The 13705-nt window shown below is 38.4% G+C and overlaps 1 long non-coding RNA gene across 9 annotated transcripts in view; it reads left to right on the forward strand.

Moving 5' to 3' along the window:
• Positions 1-13705, forward strand: part of LOC112675026 (uncharacterized) — a 331068-nt gene that overhangs the window by 35521 nt on the left and 281842 nt on the right. The window contains exon 4 of one of the 9 annotated variants that reach the window (XR_003145721.3): positions 1093-1511. The exons of the other annotated variants lie outside the window; for them this stretch is intronic. This is a non-coding gene — a long non-coding RNA (uncharacterized LOC112675026). Of the gene's footprint in view, positions 1-1092; positions 1512-13705 lie in introns of those variants that run through there. 9 annotated transcript variants of the gene reach the window in all.

The raw sequence follows: 13705 nt of genomic DNA on the forward strand, positions 1-13705 counted from the left end.
AATTCATATGCTGGTTTTAGCATTTCAGTGGAAACTGTAAAACTTCTTTTGGGACATCTTTCTAGGTCCTCATAATTTTAATGCAGTATAAAGTAAGTTCAGTGTGGAGACAATTGCCTGGAAATTTCTTCTCTCCTAGTTATTTTAAATAATTTATTTTCAATATGTAGTAATGAACCAAATGTACTTTTACAAGAGACTTTAACCTTTTAAGTGGCATTATTTGAAAGCTTCTTTTTTTGCCTACTTTTTAAAATCGTAGGCCAACTTGTGTTTTTATTATAGTTTCACAATTCTTTCTCCATATGGTTTCTTTTTCTAAAGTAAATAAACAAATAAGCAACCTTTTGCTATGTCTAGAATATTGACACAGTCTACCACTAGGTAATTTAATAAAACATGTTTTGTTATCATTTAAGTGAAATCCCAGATTGTCAAGAGAACCATAATCAGAGTTCAAAATGTCTGTCTGTTTGGTTGGAGAATGTTGTACCTGAAAAAAAAAACCATGAAATTATCTAGTTCAGTCTTTTAATATTAATAATTTGTAGACTGAGGATATAGAAGATCACTTGTCTTCTCCATAAGTAACCAGGCTGTTTAGAGACATGGCATGCTATAATACCCAGAGTACCATAGGCTCCCTTCCATGCTGCCTCCCATTTAAACAGTGTGAGCTCTGAGAAATTAAGGAAATATCAAAATGCATCCCTAGTCAAGCAAAAATTCTATGAAGTCAGTATTCTAGCAATATGTTTATGAATATTTTCTAATTAATGCATAGTTAAGCAGAGATTCATCTTTGATCTTAAAGCATCATTTAAAATACATTAGTTTGCTTTTCAACTATAATAATAGGAGGTGCAATTTAACCCTTCTTTATTACATGATCTTAACTGCTCCTGAATCATCATGTTAAACATAAATGATGTTGTGTAATGAGAAAGCATTATGTATAAGGTAACCAAATAAATGCTTACTTAAAAGAATTTTATTTGAATTCTATGCAACTAAGTTAGCCAACTCAGGGTTTCTGCCTCTCAGTTTACAAATGTATAAGATGGAGATATACATGTTTTATTTTCTTTGCAGGATTTGTCAATGTCAAGGAGATGACCTATGTGAAGATGTTCTTTAAATTATAAACTATTATACAATCTCATGATGATATTGGGACACTTGACAGAAGATAATATAATGGCAACTGGGGATGTATGCAGGAACAGCTATTTGGCCAATTTTCCAGAGCCTTCAAGGGTCAGCACATGGATAAATTCACCACGATACAGGGTTTAGCTTTCTGCCTTTGCATAAGAAGAAACCCACACTGATGGAACTCAGGCGAATTGACTGACAAAAACTAATTTCAAAACTGCTGATCTAAATGAGCAAAAAAATTCCTAAATTTTAATGATCGAAATGCTCATATTCCCTGTCCAGCACATAACCTTTCTGGTATTAGGCAAGGAACCTTGTCAAGAGGAAATGAATTTCTTCACTTACAAAATACATTACAGTAGAATGCAGTGGTTCTTTTCTTTTAACCTTTTTAAATGATTATTTTCTCTCTCTCTCCATACACACACACATACATACACACACACACACACACACAAACACGTCTGTATATAATTTTTTCTAAACCATTGAGAGTAGATTATATATACATTGACATTTTATACCTTAATACTTCAATGTATATCTCCTAAGAACAAAGATATTGTCTTCTGTAATCTTTTTTTAAAAATTTAATTTATTTATTCATGAGAGACACAGATAGAGAGAGAGGTAGAGACACAGGTAGAGGGAGAAGCAGGCTCCATACAGAGTGCCTGATATGGGACTCAATCCCTGGTCTCTCCAGAACCACCACCTGGGCCGAAGGCGGTGCTAAACCGCTGAGCCACCTGGGCTGCCCTGTCTTCTGTAATCTTTAGTGCAGTTATCAAATTCAAGAAATTTAATACTGAGGAGGAGGAGCAAGATGGCGGAAGAGTAGGGTCCCCAAATCACCTGTCCCCACCAAATTACCTAGAAAACCTTCCAATCATCCTGAAAATCTATGAGTTCGGCCTGAGAATTAAAGAGAGAACACCTGGAATGCAACAGTGAGAAGAGTTCGCGCTTCTATCAAGGTAGGAAGACGGGGAAAAAGAAATAAAGAAACAAAGGCCTCCAAGGGGGAGGGGCCCCGCGAGGAGCCGGGCTGAGGCCGGGGCGAGTGTCCCCAGGACAGGAGAGCCCCGTCCCGGAGACGCAGGAGCTGCACCGACCTTCCCGGGCGGAAAGGGGCTCGCGGGGAGGTGGAGCAGGACCCAGGAGGGCGGGGATGCCCTCGGGCTCCCGGGGACACTGACAGACACCTGCGCGCCGGGAGAGTGCGCCGAGCTCCCTAAGGGCTGCAGCGCGCACGGGGGACCCGGAGCAGCTCGGGGGGCTCGGGGGCGGCTCCGCGGAGGGGGCTGCGGGGCGGGAGCAGCTGGAGGGGCTCGGGCAGAGGAAGAGGCTCCGGGCGGAGGGGGCTGCGCGGTTCCAGGAGCAGCTCGGGGGGCTCGGGCGGCGGCTCCGCGGAGGGGGTTGCGCGGCCCGGGAGCGCGAATCCAACAGCGCAGGCCCCGGAGCACAGGGCGCCGGGACACAGCCCAGGATCCGGCCTCCCCCGGGACAGGCAGAGGCCGGGAGGGCCCAGGACAGCGAGGACGCTCCTGCCCCAGCTGAGCAGATCAGCGGCCCCGCCCCGGAGCCTCCAGGCCCTGCAGACGGAGTTCCTGCCGGAGCTGACTCCAGGTTTCCAGAGCTGCCCCGCCACTGGGGCTGTTCCTCCTGCGGCCTCACGGGGTAAACAACCCCCACTGAGCCCTGCACCAGGCAGGGGCACAGCAGCTCCCCCAACTGCTAACACCTGAAAATCACCACAACAGGCCCCTCCCACAGAAGACCAGCGAGACGGACAACTTCCAGGGGAAGCCAAGGGACTTAAAGTACACAGAATCAGAAGATACTCCCCCGTGGTTCTTTGTTGTTGTTGTTGTTGTTGTTTTGTTTCGTTTTGTTTTGCTTTTTGATTTGTTTCCTTCCCCCACCCCCTTTTTTTCTCCTTTCTTTTTCTTTCTCTTTTTCTTCTTTTTTTTTTTCGTTTTTTTTTCTTTTTCTTCCCTTTTTTTTTCTCTTTCTCTTTTCTTTCCTTCTTTCTCTCCTCTCTTTTTCTCTTTTTCCCAATACAACTTGCTTTTGGCCACTCTGCACTGAGCAAAATGACTAGAAGGAAAACCTCACCTCAAAAGAAAGAATCAGAAACAGTCCTCTCTCCCACAGAGTTACAAAATCTGGATTACAATTCAGTGTCAGAAAGCCAATTCAGAAGCACTATTATACAGCTACTGGTGGCTCTAGAAAAAAGCATAAAGGACTCAAGAGACGTCATGACTGCAGAATTTAGAGCTAATCAGGCAGAAATTAAAAATCAATTGAATGAGATGCAATCCAAACTAGAAGTCCTAACGAAGAGGGTTAACGAGGTGGAAGAACGAGTGAGTGACATAGAAGACAAGTTGATAGCAAAGAGGGAAACTGAGGGAAAAAAGAGACAAACAATTAAAAGACCATGAAGATAGATTAAGGGAAATAAACGACAGCCTGAGGAAGAAAAACCTATGTTTAATTGGGGTTCCCGAGGGCGCCGAAAGGGCCAGAGGGCCAGAATATGTATTTGAACAAATTATAGCTGAAAACTTTCCTAATCTGGGAAGGGAAACAGGCATTCAGATCCAGGAAATAGATCCCCCCCCCCCCTAAAATCAATAAAAACCGTTCAACACCTCGACATTTAATAGTGAAGCTTGCAAATTCCAAAAATAAAGAGAAGATCCTTAAAGCAGCAAGAGAGACAAGAAATCCCTGACTTTTATGGGGAGGAGTATTAGGGTAACAGCAGACCTCTCCACAGAGACCTGGCAGGCCAGAAAGGGCTGGCAGGATATATTCAGGGTCCTAAAGGAGAAGAACATGCAACCAAGAATACTTTATCCAGCAAGGCTCTCATTCAAAATGGAAGGAGAGATAAAGAGCTTCCAAGACAGGCAGCAACTAAAAGAATATGTGACCTCCAAGCCAGCTCTGCAAGAAATTTTAAGGGGGACTCTTAAAATTCCCCTTTAAGAAGTTCAGTGGAACATTCCACAAAAACTAGGACTGAATAGATATCATGATGACATTAAACTCCTATCTGTCAATAGTAACTCTGAAGGTGAACGGGCTTAATGACCCCATCAAAAGGCGCAGGGTTTCAGACTGGATAAAAAAGCAGGACCCATCTATTTGCTGTCTACAAGAGACTCATTTTAGACAGAAGGACACCTACAGCCTGAAAATAAAAGGTTGGAGAACCATTTACCATTCGAATGGTCCTCAAAAGAAAGCAGGGGTAGCCATCCTTATATCAGATAAACTAAAATTTACCCCAAAGACTGTAGTGAGAGATGAAGAGGGACACTATATCATACTTAAAGGATCTATCCAACAAGAGGACTTAACAATCCTCAATATATATGCCCCGAATGTGGGAGCTGCCAAATATATAAATCAATTATTAACCAAAGTGAAGAAATACTTAGATAATAATACACTTATACTTGGTTACTTCAATCTAGCTCTTTCTATACTCGATAGGTCTTCTAAACACAACATCTCCAAAGAAACGAGAGCTTTAAATGATACACGGGATCAGATGGATTTCACAGATATCTACAGAACTTTACATCCAAACTCAACTGAATACACATTCTTCTCAAGTGCACATGGAACTTTCTCCAGAATACACCACATACTGGGTCACAAATCGGGTCTGAACTGATACCAAAAGATTGGGATCGTCCCCTGCATATTCTCAGACCATAATGCCTTGAAATTAGAACTAAATCACAACAAGAAGTTTGGAAGGACCTCAAACACGTGGAGGTTAAGGACCATCCTGCTAAAAGATGAAAGGGTCAACCAGGAAATTAAGGAAGAATTAAAAAGATTCATGGAAACTAATGACAATGAAGATATAACCGTTCAAAATCTTTGGGATGCAGCAAAAGCAGTCCTAAGGGGGAAATACATTGCAATACAAGCATCCATTCAAAAACTGGAAAGAACTCAAATACAAAAGCTAACCTTACACATAAAGGAGCTAGAGAAAAAACAGCAAATAGATCCTACAGCCAAGAGAAGAAGGGAGTTAATAAAGATTCGAGCAGAACTCAACGAAATCGAGACCAGAAGAACTGTGGAACAGATCAACAGAACCAGGAGTTGGTTCTTTGAAAGAATTAATAAGATAGATAAACCATTAGCCAGCCTTATTAAAAAGAAGAGAGAAAAGACTCAAATTAATAAAATCATGAATGAGAAAGGAGAGATCACTACCAACACCAAGGAAATACAAACGATTTCAAAAACATATTATGAACAGCTATACGCCAATAAATTAGGCAATCTAGAAGAAATGGACGCATTCCTGGAAAGCCACAGACTACCAAAACTGGAACAGGAAGAAATAGAAAACCTTAACAGGCCAATAACCAGGGAGGAAATTGAAGCAGTCATCAAAAACCTCCCAAGACACAAGAGTCCAGGGCCAGATGGCTACCCTGGGGAATTTTATTAAACGTTTAAAGAAGAAACCATACCTATTCTCCTAAAGCTGTTTGGAAAGATAGAAAGAGATGGAGTACTTCCAAATTCATTCTATGAGGCCAGCATCACCTTAATTCCAAAAGCAGACAAAGACCCAACCAAAAAGGAGAATTACAGACCAATATCCCTGATGAACATGGATGCAAAAATTCTCAACAAGATACTGGCCAATAGGATCCAACAGTACATTAAGAAAATTATTCACCATGACCAAGTAGGATTTATCCCTGGGACACAAGGCTGGTTCAACACTCGTAAAACAATCAATGAGATTCATCATATCAGCAAGAGAAAAACCAAGAACCATATGATCCTCTCATTAGATGCAGAGAAAGCATTTGACAAAATACAGCATCCATTTCTGATCAAAACTCTTCAGAGTGTAGGGATAGAGGGAACATTCCTCGACATCTTAAAAGCCATCTATGAAAAGCCCACAGCAAATATCATTCTCAATGGGGAAGCACTGGGAGCCTTTCCCCTAAGATCAGGAACAAGACAGGGATGTCCACTCTCACCACTGCTATTCAACATAGTCCTGGAAGTCCTAGCCTCAGCAATCAGACAACAAAAAGACATTAAAGGCATTCAAATTGGCAAAGAAGAAGTCAAACTCTCCCTCTTCGCCGATGACATGATACTCTACATAGAAAACCCAAAAGTCTCCACCCCAAGATTGCTAGAACTCATACAGCAATTCGGTAGCGTGGCAGGATACAAAATCAATGCCCAGAAATCAGTGGCATTTCTCTACACTAACAATGAGACTGAAGAAAGAGAAATTAAGGAGTCAATCCCATTTACAATTGCACCCAAAAGCATAAGATACCTAGGAATAAACCTAACCAAAGATGTAAAGGATCTATACCCTCAAAACTATAGAACACTTCTGAAAGAAATTGAGGAAGACACAAAGAGATGGAAAAATATTCCATGCTCATGGATTGGCAGAATTAATATTGTGAAAATGTCAATGTTACCCAGGGCAATATACACGTTTAATGCAATCCCTATCAATATACCATGGACTTTCTTCAGAGAGTTAGAACAAATTATTTTAAGATTTGTGTGGAATCAGAAAAGACCCCGAAGAGCCAGGGGAATTTTAAAAAAGAAAACCATAGCTGGGGGCATCACAATGCCAGATTTTAGGTTGTACTACAAAGCTGTGGTCATCAAGACAGTGTGGTACTGGCACAAAAACAGACACATAGATCAATGGAACAGAAAAGAGAACCCAGAAGTGGACCCTGAACTTTATGGTCAACTAATATTCGATAAAGGAGGAAAGACTATCCATTGGAAGAAAGACAGTCTCTTCAATAAATGATGCTGGGAAAATTGGACATCCACATGCAGAAGAAGGAAACTAGACCACTCTCTTTCACCATACACAAAGATAAACTCAAAATGGATGAAAGATCTAAATGTGAGACAAGATTCCATCAAAATCCTAGAGAAGAACACAGGCAACACCCTTTTTGAACTCGGCCACAGTAACTTCTTGCAAGATACATCCACGAAGGCAAAAGAAACAAAAGCAAAAATGAACTATTGGGACTTCATCAAGATAAGAAGCTTTTGCATAGCAAAGGATACAGTCAACAAAACTAAAAGACAACCTACAGAATGGGAGAAGATATTTGCAAATGATGTATCAGATAAAGGGCTAGTTTCCAAGATCTATAAAGAACTTATTAAACTCAACACCCAAGAAATAAACAATCCAATCATGAAATGGGCAAAAGACATGAAGAGAAATCTCACAGAGGAAGACATAGACATGGCCAACAAGCATATGAGAAAATGCTCTGCATCACTTGCCATCAGGGAAATACAAATCAAAACCACAATGAGATACCACCTCACACCAGTGAGAATGGGGCAAATTAACAAGGCAGGAAACAACAAATGTTGGAGAGGATGGGGTGAAAAGGGAACCCTCTTACACTGTTGGTGGGAATGTGAACTGGTGCAGCCACTCTGGAAAACTGTGTGGAGGTTCCTCAAAGAGTTAAAAATATACCTGCCCTACGACCCAGCAATTGCACTGTTGGGGATTTACCCCAAAGATACAAATGCAATGAAACGCCGGGACACCTGCACCCCAATGTTTATAGCAGCAATGACCACGATAGCCAAACTGTGGGAGGAGCCTCGGTGTCCAACGAAAGATGAATGGATAAAGAAGATGTGGTTTATGTATACAATGGAATATTACTCAGCCATTAGAAATGACAAATACCCACCATTTGCTTCAACGTGGATGGAACTGGAGGGTATTATGCTCAGTGAAGTAAGCCAGTCGGAGAAGGACAAACATTATATGTTCTCATTCATTTGGGGAATATAAGTAATAGTGAAAGGGAATATAAGGGAAGGGAGAAGAAATGTGTGGGAAATATCAGAAAGGGAGCCAGAACGTAAAGACTGCTAACTCTGGGAAAGAAACTAGGGGTGGTAGAAGGGGAGGAGGGTGGGGGGTGGGAGTGAATGTGTGACGGGCACTGGGCGTTATTCTGTATGTTAGTAAATTGAACACCAATAAAAAATAAATTTAAAAAAATTATAATGGACCAGGCCATACTGAGCTGAAGCTATTTTGTTGAAATAGAAGTTATCACTTTTCTCATTATTTTTATTGGTTTAGTTTTTGTTTTGCATTCTTTTCTTGTTATGGTTCAGACATGAATCCCTGAGAACTCTTCTTAACAGTGTTGATCACACTAAAATTCTAATGTTAGTCCATTGGATGCATAGATCATCTTTGATCTTGACACTTCCACTAAGGAAGAAACAAAATAATAGAGAAGAAACTGACAGCCAGTTTGAGGAGGAGCTGGAACAACTAGCTAAGAAACATACAGCATTTACTTATGCCACTATTACTAAAAAATATTTTGCCAAATAAAAATGTTCTGTGAATGTAGGGGATGTGTTTAACAATCAAATAAGTTCCAGTGATCCTACATGCTATATCTTAGTGATTCATAATGAACATTAGGAGGTAGAAAGGCAGTACAGAACACTTGTTAAGAGGACAGATTCTGGAACTGTGTGAATTTGGGCAAGTTACTTATTCTCTGAATTTATTCCTCATCTGTAAAATGGAGGGGAAAAATGCCTTTATACGAGGTTTGTTATGAGGACTGAATGAGTTAGCATTTGTAAAGTCTTTCGAATGACAAATATATGTTGTTGTATAAAGATTTATAAAAAAAATGCACTGAGAAAATCTGCTATAATCTTTTTTTAAAAGATTTATTTATTTATTCATGAGAGGCACAGAGAGAGACAGAGACACAGGCAGAGGGAGAAAGAAGCAGGCTCCTTTCAGGGAGCCCAATGCGGGACTGGTCCTGGACCCCCAGCTCAACCGCTGAGCCACCCAGGTGTCCCACCTGCTATAATCTGTTAAGCTTTATCTTAGAATTCCTCAGTTATGTCTGGTCATGGAATTCTTCTTCTCTCTCCCAAATAATATCTATTCATATTCCACAGAAATAATTTTCTAAAGAAAGCCTCCTTTTTACTGATATAATATTTTACTTTGTGCATTTTTTAATCATTGTCAGCATACTGTCCAATGATCTTTTGGCCTTGAGGCATAAGGCAAGGAGTAGTGCCTCTCTCTAGTAGCTCATACACAACACATAGTTCTTAAGAAATATTTGCAAATATTTGTTAAAATAAGCAGAAACACTAGGGTCACCTGGGTGGCTCAGTCGGTTAAGTGACTCTTGATTTCGGCTCAAGTCATGATCTGAGGGTCGTGAAATCAAGCCCCTCGTAAGATTCTGCACTCAGCCAGAGTGACACTTTCACAAAGTAAAAGTCTGTTTAAGATTCTCTCCCTGTCCTTCTGCCCATTCCCCTTCTCTAAAATAAATAAATAAATCCTTAAAAAAATAAACAAAAATATTAAAATGAAAGATAGGTTTTTTAAAATTAAGGACCTTAAGTTAATATCTTACACCTAAATGCTTTGCTATTCAAGTACATGATTTTGAACAGTAAAAACTTTGTTTATGACTCTCTTATAGATTAAAGTATTCCATAAACAACTCTGATTTTATTATTTGGCTTCCAGTTTCCTATTCTGTTTATGAAGCATATGTACTATATGAACTGAAAGACACCAATAATCGCTTATGAATCACAAAGAGAAAGTTTTGTGAACCAGAAATCAGATGGATTTGTTATTACAAATTGGTGTGAGTAAACAAGGAGCTCTCTGCTATTCCATTTTATTTTGTAAGTCTATCTCAGTTTGCCTTCATTTAAACTGAATATCTGTGTTGTGATATAACAAAAAAAAATGGCTTCTAGAGTATCCTCTTTGGCAAAATTTTGGATTACACAACTTTTAATGTGTTTAACCTAACCTTTTCATCCCTCTAATTCCATTGTTATTTCTTGTTTGGTCCTTAGCAAAAATGGAGAACAACTGTTCATTGCCATCTGCTTAAAATGCTTTCACCATATGAAAACTATTGAATAATCCATCAGAATTTTTTCTTCAGAATTAATAATCTCAGTTGCTTTACTAGTTCATTTCAGTAGTGACAACTACTCTATACTGAGAGAAATAAAAAAAAACCATTTCTACAAGCACAGAGTATATTATCTTAAGAATAGAGAGCAATATATATATAAGCAATATATATACATAAAATATGTATAGTTATTCATATACATATTAAAATTATTCTTAAATAAGGAAAATTATACCAAGTATTATGAGGACTACGCAGAGTATAGTATATAGAATTATAGAGATGGGGAATCTTTGAAAGTAAAAAAAAAAAGTGAATATAGACATAGACCTTACACCTGTCACAAGAATTAGTTCAAAATGTGTCATAGTCCGGGACACCTGGGTGGCTCAGTGGTTGAGCATCTGCCTTTGGCTCAGGGCATGATCCTGGAGTCCCGGGATCAAGTCCCACATCGGGCTCTCTACATGAAGCCTTCTTCTCCCTCTGCCTATGTCTCTGCCTCTCTCTCTCTCTCTCTCTCTCTCATGAATAAATAAATACAGTCTTTAAAAAAAAAAAGTGTCATAGTCCTAAAATGTAAAAGTGCAAAACTATAAAACTCCTTGAAGATAACAGGAGAAAGCCTAAATGACCTTGGGTATGATGAATAGCATTTTAGATATAACACCAAAGACATGATACTTGGAAGAAATAATTGATAAGCTGGGCTTCCTTAAAATTGAAACTTCTGCTCTGCAAAGGCAATATCAAAAGAATTAGAAGACAAGCCACACACTGGGAGATAATGTTTACAAAAGACATATCTGATAAAGGATGGTTATCAAAAATATACAAAGAACTCTTAAAATTCAACAATAAGAACACAATTTAATTGAAAAAAATGGACCAAAGACTTCAACAGACACCTCACCAAAGCATGTATACAGATACCAAATAAACATATAGAAAAATGTTCCAAAGCATTTGTCATCAGGGAAATGTAAACTGAAACAATGAGGTACTACTGCCCACCTACTAGAATGGCCCAAATTCAGAAAATTGGTAACACCAAATGCTGTGAGGATGTGGAGCAACAGGATCTCTCACACATTGGTGGAGGGAATGCAAAATGGTACAGCCACTTTGGAAGACTGACAGTTTCTTACATAACTAAACATATTCTTAGCATAAAATCCAGTGACTATACTTCTGCTTTTTATCCCAAAGAGTACAAGACTTATGTTGACACAAAAACCTTATCACATCTTTATTCATAATTGCTAAAACTTGGAAGCAACCAACATGTGAGTGAATGGATAAATAACCTATAGTACACCCAGACGATGGAATATTATTTAGTTCTAAAAAGAAACAAGCTATGAAGCCATGATTAGACATGGTGGAATTTAAATGCATATTACTAAGTAAAAGAAGCCTATCTGAAAGGGCTACGTACTGTATGATTTCAAGTATATGACATTCTGGAAAAGGAAAGCTATGGAGACAATGAAAACATGAGTGATTGCTGGGGGTGAGGGGCAGAATGAGTAGATTGAGGACAGAGAATTTTTAGGCAGTGGAAATACTCTGATACCATAATGATGTATATATGTCATTATTTATATGCCCAAACCTATAAAATGTATAACACCAATTAAACCCTGAGGTAAGCTATGAAATTAGGTGATTATAATGTGTCATTGTAGCTTTATCCTCAATAAAAAATATATCATTATTGTGAGTGACATTGAAAATGAGGGGGACTATATATGTTGGGGGCAGGAGGTTATGGAAATCTCTGTACCTCTCAATCTTGTTGCTAATCTAAAACTGCTGTAAAAAAGTAGTCTTAAACATTAATCTAAACTATAAATAGCTTCTAAGAATTAATTTAAAAATATTAATAGTCCATAAATAATTATTTTTTAAAGATTTGTTTAATTATCTTAGAGACAGAGAACGTGAGCAGGGGGAGGAGCAGAGGGAGTGAGACAGATAGACTCCATGCTGAGTGCAGAGTCCAACATGGGGCTCAATCCCAGGACCCTGAGATCATGACCTGAGCCAAAATCAAGTCCAATGCTCAACCACCTGAGCCACCCAGGTACCCTGTTCCCACAAATAATTATACAAAGGATATGAACTGTCAATTTAAAAAAGAGGAAAAGCAGTGTTTGATATTTTAACCATATTAGTATGATGCTAACTGAAAGGAATATTTTGCCTTCAAAATAAGTAATTTAAAAATATATACTATTAGGGTATCTGGCTAGGTGTTCAACTCTTGGTTTTGGCTCAGGTATGATCTCAGTGTCAGGAGACAGAGCCCATGTCAGGCTCTGTGGCCTGGAGCCTGCTTGAAATTTTCTCTTTCCCTCCCCCTCTGAAGCCCCCACCCTAAGCTCATGTGTGCACACATTCTGTCTGTCTCTCTCAAGAAAACCCAATGTATGTGTGTGTGTGTGTATAATACACACAGTTTATGCTGTGCATATATGTTATATATATTATATATGTGTGTGTGGACATATATATTCAGTTAATACTATTAATATATATGTTATATATTATATATTGTTTATATTTATACACTATGTTTATTATACTGTTTAATGGTGATAAATGTGTAGAGAAATGGGCTTATTCATATGTTGCTAATGGGAGTATATTGATGAAATTTATATCCTATATCAAAAACCAAAAATATCAGGTGTTTGATCTATTAATTCTGCTTCTAGGAAATGATCCCATGTTAATGATTTGAAATAACAAAAAATATTAACACATAAAAATATTTAAAACAGTTCAACTTTACAATATTGAAAATTTTAAATAATGTGAATCTGAAATAAGGAATAGAAGATATTTAAACATTTACTATTAAATCACATATAACATTAAAAATATGTTTTTGAAATGTTCTTAATGACAAGAGAAATATTTATGTCTCTACTTAGTAAGATCTTTTTCAAATAAAAAAGTTGTGAAAACACAGAAAAAGACTTAAAGAACAATGTCAAATGTTCAGATAGTTATAAGGTGATGAGATTATGGGTATTTCTTAGTGTTCTACCTTTACAGTGCTTTTTAAAAAATTACTGTTTTTAAGCCAGAAAACCATTAGAAAGTTGTAAAAAGTATACGAAGGTATTTTTTCAAGGCTATCAAATTCTGAAGAGAGCAAAGGGAATAGATCAACTGAGGAGAGAGTCAATGGTGACTTTTTGGTGAGTGTGAACAGTCCTAGATGTGAAAGGAGAGCAATGCACTGAGAATAAAATCAAAGAATTATTTCAAGGAGTTAGTGCAGTCTGGAGGGGCTCTGTGCATCACCAGCCCTGTATATAGTAAGTATTAAAGTTGATAGCAAAGGAACGGTTACATAGAATGGGACCTGGAGAAGGCAGGGTTCAACAAAGATTGGGTTTGTTTGTTTGTTTGTTTGTTTGTTTGTTTGTTAAATAAAGGACATATAAGAATATATGTCATAAGATGCTGGAGCAAAGTCCTAGAAGAGATCGCATGGAAGCAACAGGTGATAAATATAA

Source organism: Canis lupus, chromosome 14, assembly GCF_003254725.2.
Source record: "Canis lupus dingo isolate Sandy chromosome 14, ASM325472v2, whole genome shotgun sequence".
NCBI lineage: Eukaryota > Metazoa > Chordata > Mammalia > Carnivora > Canidae > Canis > Canis lupus.